Here is a 23,553-nt window from a genome sequence, read left to right on the forward strand (position 1 = left end):
TAGTTCTATGTTGTTTATAAGCAGTCCTATGTATTGGGTAGTTTGCCGTATATTATATGAAAAATATTATATATAAATTACTTGAATTTTTTATACAATATAATGTATGTATTACCATATTTTTCACTCTTTTAAGTTGGCAGTCAAATATTAAGTTAAATTAATGTTGACATTTTCGATTAACTTAAAACTAATCGTATTGAACTAGTAGTCAGAACGCGTGTTTATAATGTCGCGGGTGTTCGAATCCCGTGTATCGATCGACATCAATGTAGGTATATTTGGATCCAGAGCATGAACTCAATATAATATTAAATCTCTAGAGATAGATACGTGTTTAAATTATCCGATACGGGATCGAGCCCTCGACCTACTGCTTTAGAAGAAGAAACTGTTTAGATATGTTACCTACGTGTAATATTATATTAGATAATAATATAAAACTATTATTAAATGTAGCGTAGTATTGTTTTAAATAGCAATGTGCCAAAAACTATAAATTTAATAATGGCATTCAAACCCGGTTCTCCCGTTTGCCAAGTAATAAACTCTCCCAGATCGCGATTTAAATATTTTAAATATATCATAACAATGAGATAAAACCACAGTAGTATTGTCGGTCTGAAAATACTTGAGTTTACGAATAGAATAGATTTAGAGTGTTGAAGACAACGTTGGCTCGATACCAAGATGTGGGACGGTAACAAAATGTGTACGCGTGAAACCTACACTAAATCATTATTCAATTTGTTATGAAGATTATTACACACGCAAATTATCTATATACCGATAAAAGAAAATCTCACTCAAGAGGAAACTTGAGTAGAAAGTTTTAAGACAAGGCTTTTCAACAAATAAATTAAAACATGATTCATTTTATAGACAAAAATATAGGTACATAATTTGTAAATATATACATGGCCTCCACAAGGAGGGGTCTGAGCTCTAGCTTAGGGGCCCGTGCAGAAGGGGAGCCTGGCGTGGCGGTCGACCAGATAAATGAGATAAAATTATATATGTACCGATAAAAGAAAATCTCACTCAAGAGGAAACTTGAGTAGAAAGTTTTAAGACAAAGCTTTTCAACAAATAAATTAAAACATGATTCCTTTTATAGACAAAAATATAGGTACATAATTTGTAAATATATACATGGCCCCCACAAGGAGGGGTCTGACAGGGCTCTAGCTTAGGGGCCCGTGCAGAAGGGGAGCCCGGCGTGGCGATCGACCAGATAAATGAGATAAACACACATCTTAAATTTCCTCTAATAAGTAGTAAAAAAGCGCTATTTTACTTCAGGTTTATTCACATTTTAAAATATAAGGTTGTGCGACGCAATTTATTGTGTGTTAAAAAATCTGCACTGAATTTTATTTGACCTCGAAAACCATTTGGAAAACGCCACTGTAGAACATCAGACTGCCTTTAACCTTAGCGATAGGTAGGGGGGCCCGCCAATGATTCTGAGCTGGGGGCCTGCTTTAGGATGTGGGGGCCATGAATATATATATACAGATATATTATGTATTTGAATCGAACACACCTATCGGATTCGCGCAAATGTGCTTTACAATTGAGCCACCTACGTCCTATTTAATTTTGACGAAATTATCTAATATCCATACCTCTGAAATGTCTTATAAATCAATCTTACAATCAAGGTATTATTAATAGATATTAACTTTGTTTCATTGTCAACGTCTGCCAATCTCAAATCTTTTGAATGATTTGTTGAATATAGAAAAATAGTCTATTGAATAGAAATATGTTTCGAATATTTGTTTATTTATCATTAAGTCAAATTAATCAACAATTAGAAATCGTGTCAATTTTATGGGACGGGACTACTTGTATTTAAATAATCACACATCACATATTCGACAGTGATATACATTTTTTTCGAATAATAGGATTGCAATTATTATAATAGTAAAAATACAAAAACTAGACGCTAAAAACTGTATGCTTGTACTATAATATTTTTCAAAGTGAAGCTTATAATAATATTTCTGAGATAAGTGATTATACTAGTTGCATGTCACTTAAGCCGGGTCGCACATAGCAACCTGTCTTGCATCGAATTTTGTCGATGTAATCTTGTTGTCATTGAAATGTAACTTAGTTTACTTCCAAACATAACGAGAGTGCGATATTTTTGGTAGAAAAAAACATCAACTTGTCACGTAGAAAAAAATCACTAATAGGTGCGCAGGTAGAATAGCAAAATGTCGCATCTTTCATTCATTTTAGATAATCGTGTGACGTCACTATCTCGCCATAGCCTCTTACAACGCAGAAGACAGTTACACTATTACAATGACATTAATATGGACGAATCATCTGGGGAAAAAAATGACACTCACTTTATTGTCGGGTCTGCCGAATGGCATAATCTTTTCGAACGCCATTACAATAAAGGTGATATTGATATAAATTCCTGATGCTTTTTGTTGGGTCTGCCGAATGGTTCGGTTCGAACGGGTTCGCTCAAATGAACATTGAAATTAGAAACACTGCTCTAACGCCATCACAATAAAGGTCATATTGCTATAAATTCCCGATGCGTGATATCGCATAATGGAAATTGCGTGACGTCTACCTATACATGCGAATTTACTTGCTAGCTACTGTATTGAGTGCGTCGTCCATTAATAATGTCATTGCACTATTACCAGTAATTTTGATTTAAGACCATATCCAAGTCGATTCGATTTTCTATGTACGACCGGGCTAACACTAATACTATGAGATATATTTGCAAGGTTACAGTGACAAAATAACTTGAAAAATTTCCAGACTTGAGATAATAACCCGTGACCCATAGTTGTACAGGCACGGTGCGGTGGAGTAGGGAGAGATTGTAGTAAAGTATATAAAACTTAATCATTCATACACTATTATTATTCATGTATAACCGATATATTTACCATATGCCTACGGGTATATTAAATTTTATTTACGGTGTTCTTTATGACAGGAAATTGAAAAAAAAAGCCCACGTAGTTACGTACTCAGGTGAAAAAAAAAATTGTAATCGTAAAATTGAAAAATATCGCTTTCCTCCAAATTTGTTTATATATGGCAGTACAGTTTTTTTACTGTTTTATCATACACTTATATCAATAATCGAAATATTTACAAACAATAACTACATAAGTATTGATACCAAATAATATGTATTATATGTATTATCATAATGCCTAAATCCCCCATCAAAAATCCTCCAATCGACAGAGTTGGGAATATAATGATATTATTTTAATTGTAAATGAGTCAAGGCTAGACCATAATGCACAGCGAAATAAAGAAAAAAGAAAGTTACCGTTATCTGTTTCTGGGCGGACGAAGGGTCGAGAGTGGGTACGGTCAGTCGGTTACCTACCCTTGAGCCTCTTACGTCGCCTCTAAATACGATTTTCTACCTTTTACGCGCCAAAGCGTGCGTTTACAAATGTTGTTAGTAATTAATTGCTACTTGTCAAGCGAAATATACTTAATGTCCCTGAATCAGTGTTTTTAATAAGTGGAAAAGTTTAAATCAACACCCTACGTAAACCCCTACCCCTCAGTATGTATATTAACATACATATACAAATACCGAAAGGTAAGGTTACCACGTGGATTATTGCAATTCACAAGATTATTAAATAACATTTGCCTACCTACCTACTTACTTTGATATTGTAGATACCACCAATTAAATAAGTTATACTAGTGGAATAATGGAAGATCAACAGAATTGCGTAGTGAGCAGTAATTTCGTAATCAATGCATATATATATATGTAGGTACACTATTAGGAAATATACGACATCGAATAATTGATTGAGAGATATTAATATGTCATGACTGTGAGACAATTATTGAGACGTAAATAAAAGATCTATTTCGATTAATAATATTCGTCGCAACTCTTAATTGGCAAGTTTTGTTTTATATCATAGAGATTTTTGAGGCAATAATATTATATAATTTATTTTACTATAACGAAATACTAAATCAACGGAACCGGATCAGATTGATATTGCTTCGTACCTATGTAAACATTAATTATTTCGATACGATGTTTTATGGTTGAAGTAGGGAAACTAAGATTTTTGTTTTTGGATTTTTGAAACACTTTACATTTGAATTTGGAAGAAAATCTTTTATAATAATTGTGTTCCTTTTAAATATATCTCAAGTGGAAGACATTTAGAAATTCTTTTATTAAAATAAAAAATGATAAATGTTTATTTTTCAAATTGTAAAGCTTTTTTTTGCATATTTACCAAGTTAGTCATTTAATCACCATTCTCGACTTATAAAGTGATAATGTTCTCGAAATGAAGTGACAAACAGATTATGATTTTATGTGGATAATTAAGTCATATTTTTTTTTAAATGTAGGTATCTGCATAAGATAATAACGCATAAGTAATAAAATAGTAATAAATTTGCCTAAGTATGTCACTGTGGACTGAGTTACACATGTATTTTGTAGTTTATCCCTATATCTACGTTGTACATAATACGTGTCATGCATTTATAGTGGATCATTGCTATTATATAAAAAGTTGAAAGGGTTCCGTCAAACAGAACAGGTTGAAATTACTAACCCAGATCTTCCCAACAGGTGTGCCGCAAGCGATTGTAAAGTGTGCCGAAAAATGCCGTTGCATCTAACCGTCAGTCAATGGTTACCTACTATTAAGCATTCAAAAAACTCATCTTAATTATTTTTTTGATCAGGTATTATGACTATTTCTTTGAAGTCTCTAATCAAAGAAATTAATCTGGTACATATTACTTAACTTTGTAATTATTTTCAATGGCTGTTCAATAAAATGATCTGGTCGATTTAAACTAAATTATAAAGATTTATGTTTTTAAGATTTTTATATAATACACTATTTCACCCTAACACCCACGATTGGCATGCGGGTATCAGGCTTATAATGTCGGGGTCTGGAAATCGAATCCTGCGACTGGAAAATTTTCTTAAAATTTTAAAAATCTTTTTCAATGTTTGCTTGATTCCAGAGTATTGACCTAATAGTTTGAGCAAGACTTGCTCAAACTGACTAACATACATTTCTCGGAATACAAAAATCTGTTAAGAAACCTCATCGTGAGACTGCCCAGATCCACATAGGGTTGTAGAAATCTTTATATATACTTAGATTTCATCTGATCATTATTTTGATGTAAAATAATATTAGTATTTGAATTTAATAGACCAAAAAAGTTGTAGATGCCTAACTACATAATATATTATTCAGTCTGTTGTGAAAATGTTATATTTTAAAAGGTGTGCCGTGGTGGGTAATGTTTGGGAAGTGCTGCGCTATGCATTCTGTGAGGTTTCTATGCCGGAATACCTACCATCACCACAGGTGACAAAACTATTTTCGTCCGCACAACTAACTGAGTACAGGTTGGCGCTCCTGATTATTCAGACTACAGACAGAAGCATCTTTCTGCATCACAGATGCATCTCTCTTCCGGGATTTCCGAAGATCGGTGAGGCAACCAAGCCGAGAGCGTTATAATGAATACGAATTAGACGCGTGCTTTGAATTTTAAGACTTCGAATTTGATCGTCATTTGTTTCTAAGTCGACTTGGGATAATAACTGAGTTCAAATTATCTCCCAATAGCCACACAGAAGCTCAGTTAGGTAGCAAGTTCAATAATGTCGTACTTTATGTAATTAAAAAAGATGTGACACTTGATATAGCATAATAGTATCATGTAAATATACCTACCAAAGTACTTAATTCAAAATATAGATGGCTACAGAGTTCATAATTTTATTATGCATTCGAAACATTATTGTATTTAAAACTGGAAAGTCAACGTCCTTATTATTTAATCTTATTGTCAGTCAATTTATTACAATATTTTAATGCAAACTACAGCGTTTCTAGATGTTAATTTCTAATAATATTTGAGATATAAATTACATACTTAGTAGAATTCCATTTACGTACTACCATCGATATACGTGGTGAAAATGAGAACTCTGCCATTCTTCTGCCATTCTGGTTGTTTGTTCTCCCAAGGTGCAGAACTAACCTGCCATTGGTAATGCCAATTGGGAGGGTAATAACTCTGTTAAACCAAATCACTTCGGATATTGACATATTCCACCTACGTGAGGATGAGCATAGGTGGGCATTGTTTTATAAATTCTTAAAATAGGGTCTGCTTAACTCATTCAATGTACGTCCTTGTATCTAATTTATATTTTTTCTGTATTTACACTTTTCTACTGTTTAACAACTTTTATATAATAATACTGTTTAAATAATATTTCTTTGTTTCTAAATGTCATGTTGTGAACGTCTTGAATTGATAATTTATAATGTTCACTAAACTTATGTAAAAATAAATACAATTTGAATTTTAAATATACTAGAATTCACAGAAATAGTTTTTAGACGATAGCTATCAATTTTATTGATAAATAGTGTCACAGCCAAGATAACTATCTTATGTAAAGTTATTATGTGAAGTTATATATTTTAATAAATATGGTGTACTACTATTAAATATATAATGAATATCGGAATTATCAATTATTCACAACTCAACCTACACGATAAAAAAAAATACGGTGTTAAATTGCCTTTTGTGTATGAGTTAGTTTTTTCAGAGGATGTGGAAGCTATTAGTAACGTCGCTAGTTATATTCGATATCCGGCATGTCAAAAGTGCATTAACAAAAGTCTTTTCTGTACATAGGTACTTAATACAAAACATGCTATAAATCATATTATTATTTTTTATATAAAATATTTTTCTCTGACGATTGTATGCCAATTTCCTCATAAATCCTCCACAAAAAATCAGTAGGAGAGCACCTGTATCTAAAACTTTGACTGCGGATCTAGATCCCACGTCTAGCAAAATCACATGTAGCTTTTTCAACGTGTGTTTGATCCAGAACATCAACTCAATGTTTTAACTAATAACCATTATCCGTATGTTGATATAGCTTTGTGGATTAATATAGCCCATGTGCTTGGCTCAGGATCTAAAATGGTGATAAAGCTTTTTTTAAGTAGTTAAAATGTCATATACCTACATAACATTGAGTTTATTTTCAATGGTACCTATATTTAAATATGTATTCAAACCGGCTATTGATTTAAAAACTATGCCACGATGATCAAAAATATCCTAATACAATAAATTATGAACTTTTCAAAAAATTATGTAGGTCAGAAGCATTTGAATTCGTCGAGTCAGATAACTAATATTGTTTGTTGGTAGAACCTAGGGATTGCGATACCGAATGAAAATGTCAATACCGGTTTTTCTGTATTTCTTAAACATTAAAAAAAGAGAAGTAGGTGCTTATCAATAAAAATATAGCTAGTAAAATCCTTTAAAAATATTATTTTATAGCAAAAACCTACATACCTTCATTTATTATGTTGACATTTAAAAATATTTATTGATAATAATTGTAGAACTAGTGATTTTTTACAAATAATTTGAATACATATATTGATAATTTTAACAAAAGCGTTCAAAAGTTCAGCAAGTGCAAATAAGTCCGGCTGCAGGAAAAGCTTCTTAAATTCAACGCCGGTACAGTCATCAATAATAATTATAGAATAATTGAACATTTTTGTCACGGATATTTTCTATTTCGAAATAATATTATGATAATTCATCGCGACAATTACTTATATAAAATATATTTGATTTATTAATTTTTCACCTCTGTCGGATTCACTCAATATATTTGCATTTTAGCTGCACATAACTCATAATTCATTTTCAAAAACGTAAACGAGTGTGCTTTTATAATACCGAAAATTCCGGTATTTTTGATTTTAAAACCGGTATTTTGGTATTGATAAATACTTGGATACTGGTTTAGAAATACCGGTATTGCAATCCCTAGTAGAACCGTGTAATTTTATTTAAAAAATATTAGCGCCTTTTCAACAATCAATATACAAATTGTCTTCATATTTTTTGTGAACAAAATGAGATTTCTTCGATACGTTCTATAATTGCACATATTTTTAATGCCCTTTAAAGACTCGTCTAATGATTTTATATTCAATTGGTAATTAGACAAAATGTAATTTTATTAATGTTGATTTTCATAGTGAAATAAAGATGAGTAGGTAATCAAAGCTTTGAACGAAAGCAAATAATATGAAATCGTGTTATAATGGGTAGGCGGGTTCGTGAAGTTAGTTCTGAAATTATTCAAATTTGGAACTCGTGTGCGTGTTCAATGAATATGTTTTTGCAGTGATGTTTTTCTTGCACGAATTCACAACAGCTGTAAATATTTATTTTTACATTAAACAAGTGGGGCAATAACTCGTTGAAAGCTCGCTCATCCGAAAATAAAAATCGACATCCAGCAGGCAGGCTATGTCGGTCTAAATTCGCCCATTCCAGCGGGCCATGTAACTATTTTCATTTATATGAAATTTAAATAGTACCTAGAATCGCCGCCGCGGCGTGGGCGAAGAGTGGCGCTGCCGGTGTGCAAAAATCCACGGCCGCCATTTTACTGGCATATGCATACGAAATGATCGAAAATAGGATGCGTGGAGGAATTCCGATGGCGCGGCGGTTCTCTCGACAACCGAAATAGACCAAACCAAGTATGGCCGACGACATTCGACACCGGGCGGGCGAGGCGTCAGCTCCACGCCGCCGAAAGGGGAATGGACATAGAACATTCTTCATAGTTGGAAAACTTATTATCCCTCCATTTTCAAACAATATCAAATCCGCTTCAGAATATTACCATATAACAAAAAAATATTTTACATCAAAAATCTTCTTTTGTCTTTGAAAATAGAAATTCGAATAAAGCACCAACCTCTCAACGAGCATTATATTTAATTAATTATGAAAGCCATCTAGATTTTAAACGACATTGAGTGGTTTTCAGTATTTCTGCAATTTTGATGAGTTATTCATAATTATTGATTAATACAATTTTCATTATTATTTATTAATAACATCAAAACACAGCACAATACTTCGGCATTTAACTCATAATCAAAATTATAGTAATTTAGATTTTACATGACATAAAAACCTAAATTCGAAACATGCTTGCCGCGACATAACTTATCAATAAAAAAGTGATAACCAAAGTTTTTCGACTAAATCTCATTTTACTATCACAGCACAGCTATGAAAAAATATGATTCACACTAATTCTAAAAAAAATATATGAAGAATATATAGAAACGATAAAAATATCAAATCGAATGTTGATAATTATGTATGTACCTTGTAAAAAATATTCACGAAATTAAAAAATATAATCTCATTATTAACTCGACAATCCGATGTGGTTCTTATGTGTCTCACAAAGAAGCTTCTTAACAGACTTTTATTTACGATATTAACCATTTGCTCAACTCATTACGTCCATGATTTGGATCAAAGCACAAATTGAAAAAACAACACGTGACTTTTTTCCAAACGCGCGTTTGAAATCACGACCCACGGCTTCAGAAGCATTATACCAATCGTCCATCGCGGGACGAAATTAAAAGATACACAACATAGCATTTATAAATTTAACAATACCTGCCAAAACCGTAACGAATTACGTGCAAAATTACGCTTTAGAAAATGGCCGACCGGGTATACTCTGAAAGGATTTAATTGTGCATGTATATATCCCCTATTTGACAATAGCCAATTAGTGAATTTGGCAGTGGTTAACGACAGAATGGAGTGAAAGCCAAATAATTAATTACTCATTAGCCAGAATCATTGTTCAAAACTAAAAAAAAAATAAAGAAACCTTACTTATTTTAATAGGTACCTACTCAATCACTATTACGTTCGTCATAATGTTTCCATCTCATGTTTTGAGATATATATGTGTGAAATAAATGGTTCTACCGACTACCTTGACAATCAATCAATTATTTATATTTAAAAAAATTTAATTTTTAATAATTTATTATAGTAATTGTATTAAATGTTAATATAGTAAATGAATTAAAATCGTATTAAAATAATTGCCAATTATCAATTATATTTATATTCAAAATGGATGCCAGGAAACTGTCATGTTATGAAATTAATTTGACGTTTCTACGAGGACGACGTTCATATAAGCCGATTATGAATTTTCCGTAACACGATATCCGTTACCAACTTCACTTCGATAAAGTTTCCACTGACTTTTCTAAACTTAATACAAACTTGACGGCGCCTAAAACGACGAAGTTTCACATTTTTTAAAGTTTTAAAATGTTTAATGAACTTTTATCGTCATGTCGACCGTAAAAACTAATTTAATATTTGTGTAACACAAGTAGGGGTTTTTTTCTGTTTTGTGGCAATTCTCCGACCTAAAAACATACATAGATATTATACGAACACGCGTCACTATCAAATTTAAAAAAGGAACGATCATATTTTAATGGTATGCTGTCAAACACGTTGAAAATCCACTTCACAATGTACCTACACCAATAATTAAAACGGAAAAATCATGTCCATTGGGCACTTAAAATCCAGCCGTGATACTTTCGCTTAATACCATACGATTGTCCTGTTAAATTAGGATATTAGAAGCACTTCGTGGCAAAGAAATAAGCAGTTGAAGGGTGTTAATCACAGTCACAATATCACTGTTTCACAATTTTTTTTGGGGTTCCCGGGAGACGGTCTTACCTGGTGCGTGGATGCTGGCAGAACAGGCACTGATCGCGACGCCTGAACGCGCTCTCCGTCGCGACGCTCCCGCAACCATTATTTTTGGCTCGAAGGTTGAGGAGAGTGATTTTTATTCGTAATAATCCGGAGTCTTTTTCAGACGGACAAACTGCTTTGAATATTATGTTAATTGTCCGACTTTCTCGCAATGTCTTTAGTAATATAATTAACCGAGTAATTACATATTAATTGATAAAATTTCCTAATTTATATATTTCAATAGATAGTAGATTCACATTATAAACACTGCACACTCGAGAGTTTCTTTATTATCTGTTTTTACATCAATATAAACTGTATAAGTATTATTAAATTAAATTTGATACTATTAGTTTTGAATGTTTCTTTTATTTTGTTAACTGTCAATTCATGGTGGAACTGCATTGTATTGTTGTTCTTATTTAATAAAACGCAATTTTTTTATAGTAATTATTCCACTTTAATTAATATATTAGAACCGGTTTCGTCCGCCTCAGTGGGACATTTTCAACTGAAAGTTGGCGAAAGAGGCGGACGAAACCGGTCCTAATATATTAATTAAAGTGGAATAAGTACTATAAAAAATTGCGTTTTATTAAATAAAAACAACAATAGTTTTGAATGATTGATTTATTTTTAATAGTATTTAATTTATTTACATATTTGTACATAGGTACTACAATATTTGTTTCATTCAAACATTTTTTATTGAAGATTTAAGAAAGTGTCATTTTTTTATTGGCAACACATATTTTTTAAAAACATATCAATAAAATCTATTGATCCATGTACCCTTATACCGAATAGTTACGTAATAACTATGCTATCTTGAGATGTTTCACATTCCATCAAGAAATGGCTAAATGTTTGTAATTTGGTTTTGACGTTCAATTTATTTTTAATTAAATTATTATTTTATTGATATATATGAGTATTCGGTTGAGAGCACTCGCCCGGAAAGTGATTTTTTTTAATCGTGGTTTTCAAATAATATGTAGGTATACATATCTCTGAGGTTTTCAGTTTTCATTTCATATTTAACCTGAAGTAGGTACAATATACATATTATTATTATAATCTATTATGTGCGGCAAGTTCAATTAAATTTAATTGTTTTTGAGCACAGAATATTCTATTAATATTGTCAGTGGCTTAGTAAATTAATTTTTATCATATCTTTGTATAAATAGCTGTACATGCAATGTATTTGCCGGACCTATCAGTTGACAATGTCCGTCTAAGCATATGGAACCGTTTCTGATGTATTGTGTTGTATTTTAAGTAATTATATTATAATTGAAATATATATAAGCACATATGTACCTACATATATACTCTTTTTAACACTACAACAGGCCATGAGGACAATGACAGTTAAAACAGTAGTGTTGTTAGTAATAGAGGAGAAAGAATCACAAACGCCCAGGCTTTTATAAAATCACATAAATATATTGTGACCTCACGGGGAAAGAACTCGGAGACCCCGTATGAAAGAATGCAATATGAATTTCGATTTGTGGGATTCCATATAATTACAATAACGTTTACAACCCGGGTATACCCCACCGTATCTTCAGGTCATTGGTCAATGAATTCAATCAGTATCTTCATCTTTAAATGCCTTTTCCTCTACGAAGGCATTTCAACCAATACACACCGGTGATCAGAACTACGAGGTTATTCACAATGAAATCAAGTTCTTAGATTCTTCTTTATGGATCTAATTCTCCATGAGTTCTCCCACATACTATAATAAATTGCAGGACCTGGTATTCAATCATGAATCAGTTTAGATTGTCAATCAGTATGCTTTACGTTTTTTCCTAATGGTTTTCAAACTTTTCCGACTCGCGGTGCCCTTTGCGTCATTTATTTCACGGCGCCCTAAAAATAAGAAATAGTGAAATGGTTAAGCCTGTTGTCTCCACGTTTTATCAAGTCTTAGAATCAATCTAGATACCACCCAAGTACTTAATATACCAAAGTGCCGCCTTTAAGAAGACTAAAACTGCACCTCATTATATTTAGTCTCAAATCGTATGTAAAATTAGTACATACTAACTTCTACTCAAGTATTTGAATATTAATTGAACTCTTAAATGCATGATGGCAACCCTTTAATGTAGGTACATATTATTTTTCTAATCGATTACATTTAATGTTTAATAGTATTAAAATAATTGTACAGTGGCACCTGTAAATAAAAAAAAATATATAGCTATTTTGTCAGCACATTTTCTCCACTGTAGAGAACCGCAAGTTAAAGTTTTATTCACACAAAAAAATATAAATAATAACTATAAATACAATGAAAGGCAACACCATGCAATTTAAGATTTTTACTTTTGATATATACATACACGTCTTATTAGTGCCGCAGGCGAAAACTTGTTCGACTCTACGGAATCTACTCTCAGGTATTGTTTTATTCGTTTCTTCCTTAATTTGCCACCTCCAAGCAATGCATTACCTCATAATCATTGCAACTACTCTCAGATTTTTAATTCATGTGAAGTTATCCGTATTTACTTCCTGGGAGTATATTTGAAACCAGTTGCTAAAATGAGATAGGTATTCAATATCAGTTTCAAATCGTGATAAGTGCATGTATAAAATTATCTTGATTTAGTTAATTTTTCTAAACAGCTTGCCACGTCACATGGTATAGTTTGCTTTGCCGCGGCACACAGTTTGAATACCACTGCCTCAGTTACCTACTTACATGCATATGCAACGTATCCGAAATCATGCAACTTATCTTCAAAACATTGGCAGAGATCGCCATGTCATTTGCTATCAACAGGTCTTCTTCATTGCATTTGACCCCAAGGCGATGGCAAACCAATTTATAACTAGGGTTCAGCGCCCCATTACACTCAAGTGTTTGCCTTCCATCTTGGGACAACGACTTTTAACATAAGTATTTAATACTTTACATAATATTATATCGATAGGCAGTTCGTGTCCCTGGAAGAATTTCTCTTTGAACTTTCGAATGTGACTTTCTTCTGGTTTCCAAAACATGATTATTAATGATTATATGTCAGTTTAATATATATTTACTATGTTTAGGTAAAAGGGAGTAACCCTCATTTTTTTGAGAAGTACTTTTATTTGATATTTGCAATGTATATAACTAAGTACACGCTGTGTAAAAAGGAAGTAAGTCTCAAGTCGAATTATAATTAATCTAAATTCAGCTTTTTTTTTTAAAAATGAAGGACCTTTCCAATATACGTCCAGGAAAAAGAAATTAACCCACATCCATAGCAAAATAATTATTCGGTCAGATAATATTTTACGGTGAGGCAAAAGGTGGTAGGCTGCGTATTGCATAAGTGGATTGTTTAAGATTGACAGTTTAAGGTACTCTGCTGGGTCTTTGGGAAAATATGCACCACAAATAATAAAAAGTAACCCACTTACCATTCATACCCAGTCACTGAATATATATTATATATAATATGCATAGCATTGATCATTATATTCTGTCTGGTCGTAGGCCTCTACATCTTCTGCCGTTCAGTTTTTTACCGTTACGTGTTTTCGTCTAGCTTAATCAATTTTTCAACGCAATCAGTTTTAGAGAGTCCATGTGCCCGTGTAACATCTCATGGATACATAATATGAATGACAGCATTTGTCCGATGGTTATCGCCATACCTATTATTGAGTGTATCCATAGATGATGAATATGCAAAAAGACCAAATCCGTGTCGCAAATTTCATGCAAGAATACTGTCATTTTTACTAATGTTGATCTGCGTGTCCTGGAATGTCATGAAAATCGATTGTTTGTTCTCTGAAAGAGCAGAACTGACCTGTCATTGTTAAGGCCATGCATTAGTTGAGGCACGGTCTAAAAAGATCGTCGCTAGGCGATGCGCGGATTGCGGGTGGCGGGTGAAAATGACGCCTGTCAAACGAAATATTAATTGTCATATAAATCCAACATACGTCCATTTTATGTTCTGTTTATTGTTCTATTAGTAACAATAATAATATATTCATTGACATGTTTTCTTTTTAAAGTAAATGGGTAACGTTTTTAGTCATCTTTACACGATTTTAGAATTAATTGACCCGTCGCCATCACGCAGCAAAGTGACGTGTTCCTGGGTCAACATTCTCTCAGTGAATGGCAGCGAGTCCAAAATTTCGTCGCGCGTACAGTTGAAAATTATTTGGCGTTTCACTGATGCGTCACCTTAATGTCAAATAAAAGGCAACAACTGTATGTAACCAAATTGTTTCAGATGTCGATATATTTCACTTATGTCAGTGAGTTTTAGTTGAAGTTGTTTTACAAACTCTTTAAATATGGCCTATTTAACTAAATCAATATATATATATACTTTTTTAAGGCAATGGGGTATAAGGAAAAAGTTCATAGTATGTCGGTAGGTTAACTGCAATATAACAATCCACCTTCAAATCTAATCATATATTATCCAAAAAAGGAATTTACACATCAAAGTTTGTAGCGAAAGTTCAATTATATAAATGACCATATCATTTTAAATTGTAGTCATCAGCAGTAGGGATTGCAATACCAGTATTTCAAAACCGGTATTCTAGTATTTATCAATACTGAAATACCGGTTTTAAACATCCAAAATACCGCAATTTTCGGTATTAAGAAAGCACACTCGTTTACGTGTTTGAAAATGAGGTGAAAAAATAATAAAACAAATTTCATCAAATATATTTTACAAATTATCATAATAATATTTCGAAATGGAAAACATCCGTGACAAAAATGTTCAATTATTCTATAATTATTATTGATGCGTTGAATTTAAGAAGCTTCTCCTGCAGCCGGACCGCACATGATGAACTTTTGAGGACTTTAGGTAAAATTATGAATATATTCAAATTATTTATAAAAAATCACTAGTTCTACAACAATTATGATCAATACATATTTTTAATGTCAACATAATAAGTGTAGGTATGTAGGTTTTTGCTATAAAATAATATTTTAAAAAGATTTTAGTAGCTATATTTATCGATAAGCACCTACTTCTGTTTTTTTTAATGTTTATGAAATACCGGTATTAATACTGGTATTCAATAAGAAATACCGAAAAACCGGTATTGACATTTTCATTCGGTATTGCAATCCTTAATCAGCAGGTCATATCAGAGGAAGGATAGTTTTCCCAGGAGCTCACGATGTTAGAGACCTCAATTTTCAACTTTGTTTGTAATGCATAATATAACACATACTCGATTAACACAGGGTGTTAATGATTGTGCTTCTCATTTTTTTTACCATGTCTGAGTGTACTGATATTGAAGGATTTATGTTTGTTATACTATAATTAAAACTACGGATTCGGAGAGGTTAAATATTAAGAATATTTCGTTTTTCACACGAGACACAAGACATCAGTGGCGAAGGTTGGAGGTAAGCTGTTAAGATCCGACATAAATTATAGTCCACAATAAGCTTTGTCAGTCATACGTATTTGTTTTCATTGAACTAATTCTACAATTTAAATAATTACAAGATAAAAAGAACTTTTTATATACAACGTTTTCAAATGTTCTGTTGAATTATTATGCTCAATATGCTCAAACTTGTACTTGATAAGAAGTAAATACAGTCGGAAGCCAACAGCGGTGGAGTGAGGTTGTACAACTTCGCTTGCGTATTCGGGACGCTATTCGCCTGGTTACTCGCGAACGGTTATAAATACGGGATACAACAAAAATAATATTGTTTGTAAATGAATTTGACAATAAACTCAACATGTGTGGTCCCATGTGATTTTGACAATCAGTGCCAGTGCTTGAGAAAAAGTGAAAAATATTTATTGTTGCACGGATAGTGCACTTTGTGCGGGGAGTGCGTCAAACGCTGTGAAGCGAGGGGTTGTCCACACTGTTTTTTGTTCACACTGTTGCGCGAATTCCAAGACCGCGTGAACGGCAAAAGCAATAAAATGGAAAACACCACGATGGAAGTGAATGAAACCAAAAAAACGAAGAAGAAAAGAAACGATGATGAAGAGGAAGTGGTTGGAGAAAAAGAAGAAGAATGGCAGACGGTGACCTCTGGAAAAAAACCCAGAAGAGACTCTGGGGTCACTCCAAAGGGAAACCAAAACATCGTCATGATAGCGACGGGAAGTAAAATTCCATTAAAATTGAAAATAGCGCAGATGCTGCATAAGGCAGGAGTAAAAGTACAGAAAATTTACAATAAAAATTTAAAGACGTACATCCAAGTAGAAGACGAAAAAGAAGCAGATAAAGTGAAACAAGCTGGAGAACTCAAAGATCTCGGTTTTGTGACCAAAGAGAATGACTCCTGCTCTTATGGAGTAATAAGAAAAGTCGATATTGATATGGACCTCCAAGAACTGCAAATGGAAATCAAAAGTGATGCAAAAGTAATCAACCTTAAGAGGTTGACAAGAAAAGGTGATACAGGAGAGCTGACAAAGACCTCGTCAGTCAGTATTAAATTTGGGGAGAAAATATTGCCGAGAACAATTTACATATATGGAGTCTCTTTTGCTGTAGAACCGTATGTATTCAGGGTTATGCAATGCTACAAATGCTGGCGATATGGGCATATCGCGAACAATTGCGGACGTACAGTAGAAACGTGCCCTAAGTGTGGTGAAAACCACAAAACCTGCGAAAAAAACGAGGAAATTACGTGCATCAATTGCAAAGGTAACCACGCGGCAAACAGCCAAAAATGCCCAAAGTGGCAAGAGGAAAAGAATTGCAAAGAAGCAATGAAAAAAATGAACATACCTTTCAAGGAAGCAAAAAAAAAAATGTTAAATAATAGCTATGCTGACATATTAAAACAAAAAAAAATCGTAGGAAGAGATGAAAGCGAAACAATTCAAAAAACTAAGGAAAACAAAAAGAAAGAAGAAGCGGTGGTAGAAGCTTCAGGCTCAACAATAATATCTACAGGTAGTAGCGTAAAGCCTACAAAAAATAAGAAAAATTCAAAGGGGAAGACAGAGGTTAACGCGATGGGAGAAATTATGAAAGTCTTGCTGAAAGGGGGAGACTGGCAGCAGATCATTAAACAACTAATAATTAAAGCAGTGGACTGGGTATGCAAACAATTCAAAGAAGGACACTTAAAGGAAATTCTAGGGGAGGTTCTGGAGCAAAATGGATAATAAAGAACAAATTAGGATTTTACAATGGAATGCCAGAAGTATGAAGCAAAAAAAGGATGATATAGAACTCTACTTAATAAGACAAAAAATTTCAATAGCATTAATCTCAGAGACTTGGCTGAGGTCTGAATTAGACTATCTGAAATTCAATGATTACACGGTGTATCGAAAATACAGAAGGGATGGATACGGAGGAGAGCGATTCTGGTGCATAAAACACTGGCGTCTAAAGAAGAAAGAAAGAAAGACGGAAGAACTAGACAAAATAATTATAAAGCCATTTAACAGAATAGGAGTGAGGACCTGATCGAAGGATCCCCTTCTAGAAGAGAAGAGGCGATATGACAGCGAGTCGCAGTCAAAGCCTCGGTAAAATCACAAAAAAAAAAAAAAAAAAAGAAGTAAATAAAAAACAAACAAATACAGAATACTGAAATGTCATTTTGATTTCCATAGTAACGCACGTACATATTAATAATTTAGTTGCTAGGACCACCCACTTAGCAACCAATAATAGTGAATTGGATTACGGATTTTTTCCGAAATAACTTTTCATACAAAACAGAATTAACTGAAAATGAATTCAATTCTACTTAAAGATGGCTAAAAGTATTAAAAGAATGCATTGGCATCGTATTCTGATATATTCTAAAAGTTTCGAATGTCTATATAGTCGTGAAGTTAGTTAAAAATCGATTGCAAGATTCGTACCGGACAAACAACCACCGGACAAATAAGAATACGAGCTAATAAAAACGTTGTAAAATGGTGTTGGCTATTCTTATTAATTCAATTAAACACTGCGTAAACCAAGCCATAATACAACTTCACGAACGGAGCTTAACAGTGATAATGATAATTAATAATTTATGGAATTGACTGTAACTATGATTCTAAAATGACATTTTGTTTAGTATTCATTCTCACAGACGCGAGCTTAAATAGTGTAGTTTGCTACAAATCAATCAAAAATACTAAATGGATGGAGGTGGACGTCGTAGTACAACGCGTAAAGTACACGCTTCATAACTTTGCACTCCAGCTCTAAGATGAAAATTATGTAATATATTCTAAAAATATATTTTTGAGGTTATACTAATTCTTTAGGCGCGTTTGGAAAATCAGATCAGAGTGTATTTTTGGCGTGTGACATGTAACACATACTTTATTTTTTCACAGGAAAAAAAACGCAATCAATTGGATTCGAACCACCGATTGTTCGGTTATCAGCCGAACGCACTACCTTTACGCTACAGTATGATACTGCAATCGTGACGATGATACAGTATAGTATTATAGTTTAGAATTGTTCCGTTGCCTAGGCAGCGAATTTATTACTGTCGGCCATTTGCGATTCCTTACGTAAACAAACGATTAAACATCAGAGTGACATTTGGTAGTTTAAAAATAAAAACAACGAGAAACCATTATATAATTGAATAATATAAGTTAAAATGTATAGAAATAAACCAACGGCGCTCCAATAAGCGGTCCTTTTTCTTGAGTGTGTAATTTAACAAGATAATTAAGAGCTAGTCAAAGAATCTAGTTTATCACAAGTTTTGTTTTGTTACGCCAAAGAAGTATAACTTCTAACGCGCGTACATAAGTACACATACCATTTTTTTTACATATATTATCTATTTATTTAATTATTAATACAAGTGAATACCATTTGATCTAATTTTATGCGATTTAATCAGGCAACTAGGCGTATCAGTGTAGTAAAAAGTGCAATGTTATAAAACATATACTTTAAGACACTGGCTTCTCATCTGGGGGAACTGGGTATGATTGTTGGTGAAGTCACAATGCCCGTATGCGATTTTCTCAAAGCCTAGGTGTTTATATGATTGTTTCACTGCTACTACTAGGTACTGTGTTGATTCTAATAAACTATTTTATTGATCGCATGGCCAGTTGTAGTGTTAAAAATGCAACTAATTTAAATAGTACACAATAAACACACTCTTTTCAGCTTCATTTTCATACAAAATGATAATATAAATTATATTAAATTCTACAATATACTTTCAAGTCGATAGTCATTTCGGTTGTAACTCACAAAATGAGACAACAAGAACTTTTTCCACCTCCTTGAAACTTTTCTTAAATTATACCTACTTACATGGAAACCGTATTATTAGTTAATTTCTGTAGTCTTGAGAATGGTATTACCTACAACCGAAATAACTGTCAACTTAAAAAAAAATGTCCTGTATATTATATAATTTTGTTAATTGTAATTCTGACTCAATTCATTCATTGCTATATATTTATGATAATGTATCCATGTGGCGTATATATATTATTACTATATGCCAGTGGCGAAGGGTGGAGGTAGGCTGTTAAGATCCGCCATAAATAGTGCACATAAAACTTTGTTAGTCATACGTATTTGTTTTTATTTAACTAAGACTACAATTATTTACAGATGTTGTTGGTTAGTTTTTAAAAATCAATTAAACCTTGCCTAAACGAAATCATAATAGTTTTAGTATACTTTGGACGATATGACAAAATTGTGCACACCTTTTCATTCATGCTTATTTGTTTCGTTGGATTAAGAATACAGTTGAATATTGATGGTTCGTTTTTTTTAAATCCATCAAGCCCTGTGTAAACCAAACTATAATAGATAAAAAATATTACAATTTCTATAAAATATCCAAAGTTATGTATGATTTAATTGCATAATTTTAGATATTTTATAGATAGACGAGTATTTATTGACTATTTTTCTATTATAGCTTGGTTTTCGCAGGGTTCAATTGAATTTTAAAAACTAACCAACACCATCTGTAAATTGTAGTATTCTTTGAATGAAAGCAAAAACGTATGACTGACAAAGTTTAATGTGCACTATTTATGGCGGACCTTAACAGCCTACCTCCACCATTCGCCACTTATATATGCATCATGGTACCATAAGTGCCCGCCTAAAAAAATGGCATTAAAAATATATTTATATAAAAAAAATATAATATTCAATATTTACTATCTCTATAATCAACGTTAGCTTTGTAGATCATCCAAAAGCGTCACACACCCACACACGCCTACCAACACACACACAATCATCATCGTCGGATCTGAGAGGGGGTATTTTGGCACCAAAATAAGCTGCAAACCCCCCTGCCGAAGGAATAGAGACGCCCAGTATACAAACACATTCAAACACATCACCACCACAATGTTGGAGATATCACCACACGCTCAGAGTTGTCTTTAATGTGGAATTTTCTCAATTGGGTGGGACTCGCGGTATATCTGTGTCGATCCCAAAGAAAAAAAATTAACAACATTTTGTTTCCGAGGATGTGAACTGCCGCTGGCCGAGGAATTTGACTTTATTTTGGGAAAACGGAAACCGCTCTTCGACTGTAGTTGCGTCGGTCAAACTATCTTAATGAATTGGAATCATCGATACTTTGATCTTTTTCAGAGATAATTTTTAATAGATAATAATGTTTTAAGCGTTTGGCGATTATATTTACACAAATGTCTCAAAATACATGTAAATATATCTACTTATTCTTAAATATCATACCATATAGTTATATACCAGTGGCGAAATGTGTATGTAGGCTATTAAGATTCGACATAAATAGTGCACACTAAACTTTGTCAGAAATACTTATTTATTTTTTACTGAACTGAGAATACAATTTGCAAACAGTGCTGGTTAGAATTTAAAATTCAATTAAACCCTGCCTAGCCGAACCATAATAACTTAGGTATGCTATAGGCGATCTGACAAAATAGTGCACACTTTTTCAGTCATACTTCTTTGTATTCAAATGTGATAATACTTTTGCAGGAGTTGTGAACATTATTAAAAGATTTCCTTAAGATGTGGAGTATAGAAAAGGTTGGATATCTTATCGTTAAACTATTTATTTACCTGTCATTCTATCAATGAATACTATAATACAGTGACGTCCTTAGACAAAATGCCGCCCCTAGGCACTGCCAAAATGCTGCCACATTTTTTTTTATTCAGTACCTACTTTTTATCATCCTTTTGTGACTCATATATCTAAGAAATGTGTTGTATGGATACATTACTAACAAGATATCTACCACTAAATCTAATTTAAATGCCATCTCTGCTTCAATATACAATATTGCGAGTCTACGGTTTCAGATAGGTAGGTACATATTTGGATAAATTTTAAATTAGGTATGCACGTGTCATTGCTGTTCACAAAGAACATGACGTCCAAGGTCAACGGAAGTAAACTATACATCGCGAACCCGACAAAAAAGTTCTGTTAAAACTTTTACAGGAGATACCTACCTAATAAATACATTTTGTTTCCAACCAGTGAGATGATTTTTTTAATGGAAAGATATTTCGGTTATTACTAACTTTAGGTTGCTATTTCTATATATACCTAATGATTCTCCTCGATTTGCCGCCCCTTGGGTAACTGCCGCCCCCAAGCGACGCTCAATCTGCCTACCCCTACGGGACGTCACTGCTATAATATGCAAATCAAATAAAAATTAGCATATAAAACTCAATAAAAATTAATTTAACATTACATTATTTAATAAAAAAAAAACAATATGATTAAAATAATAATTATAAGCTAGTGCAAGGACGTCATAAGTTACAACATAATTAAAAATTTTGATTACTCTTATCACAAATATTACAAACCATTACGTTGATTTAAATATTTACAAAGTTGTTACTTAGCTAACTCGGATATTAGCGTGTCCCCTATTTATGAGAGTAACATTATATGAATAGATAGATTAATTTTATTAATAAGACAACGAACCTGTACAGTGAACGGCAACACAAAAGCAACAGAAAGGCGTAACAATTGACAGATTACTCTGAGCAACGTTTGCTCTTAGCTAATCGGATTCCTTTTACATTCTTAGAGCAACGTTTAGATTCACATACATACACTACATTTTCATCATAAAACATAATGAATACGTGTATTAATTAAGGCGCTAAGTACCAAAAACATAAAAACTAACATTTTTATAGAAAAATGTTCTGCATACCAACGCCAATAACTTCAACTATAGTCTAAGTGCCTCGAGCAAGTCAAAAAAATACAGCAAAATAATTAAACCTGTCGACGTTGTAAGTCCGTTGGCGTGTTTTATTTATAATGGTGTAAGTAGCACTGCAGTGGTCAACGGCATTCAATATAAAATAGCTGACGAAGGTGTGTTGACACTTGCGAGTTCTTAATACCTAAAATTATAGAAGCTGCCGTGATTGCTTCACACTGTAAAACTACATTTTTCAAAAGGTCTGCTTCATGAAATTCTACTGCAATGACTCGGTATTTTGTAACTACAGGCGATACTACTTTTTGGTACTTAGAGCCTTATTTAATACACCTATTCAATATTATCATCTCTTGATAATGGCCTCTGCAACGAGCCCGAAACGTCGAGTAAAGAAGGAAGAAGGACACACGGTGGAAACCCAAAAATCTACTACGATACTCGTAACAAACAACCGTGAAAGCCTCAAACATTATTTATAGTGAAAGGCAAGTTGGAATCTCATTTGGTCCATTATTTTCTGATAGTAGGTATTCCGGGTTTTTTGAAATGGTGTACCTACTCTGAAATAAAAAGAATCTTTCACTCTTAAATCTTGTATATTTTATGTGTTGAATAGAATACTTTTTTACTTAAGAAAAACATGTATTATAATGGATTCAAGCTCTGTACTATT

The 23,553-nt window shown here is 32.8% G+C and overlaps 1 protein-coding gene across 2 annotated transcripts in view; it reads right to left on the bottom strand.

The window, feature by feature from the left end:
- Positions 1 to 10,696, bottom strand: part of Tm2 (tropomyosin 2) — a 34,165-nt gene extending 23,469 nt beyond the window's left edge. Inside the window, exon 1 of one of the 2 annotated variants that reach the window (XM_085946037.1) lies at positions 10,666 to 10,696. The gene's annotated coding sequence lies outside the window, so the exon portion shown is untranslated. Of the gene's footprint in view, positions 1 to 10,459 lie in introns of both variants that reach the window. The other variant, XM_085946038.1, reaches the window with a different exon arrangement.
- Positions 10,697 to 23,553: the final 12,857 nt, after the last annotated feature.

Source organism: Rhyacophila brunnea, unplaced genomic scaffold, assembly GCF_057557595.1.
Source record: "Rhyacophila brunnea isolate RB1 unplaced genomic scaffold, BYU_Rbru_1.0 scaffold_19, whole genome shotgun sequence".
NCBI lineage: Eukaryota > Metazoa > Arthropoda > Insecta > Trichoptera > Rhyacophilidae > Rhyacophila > Rhyacophila brunnea.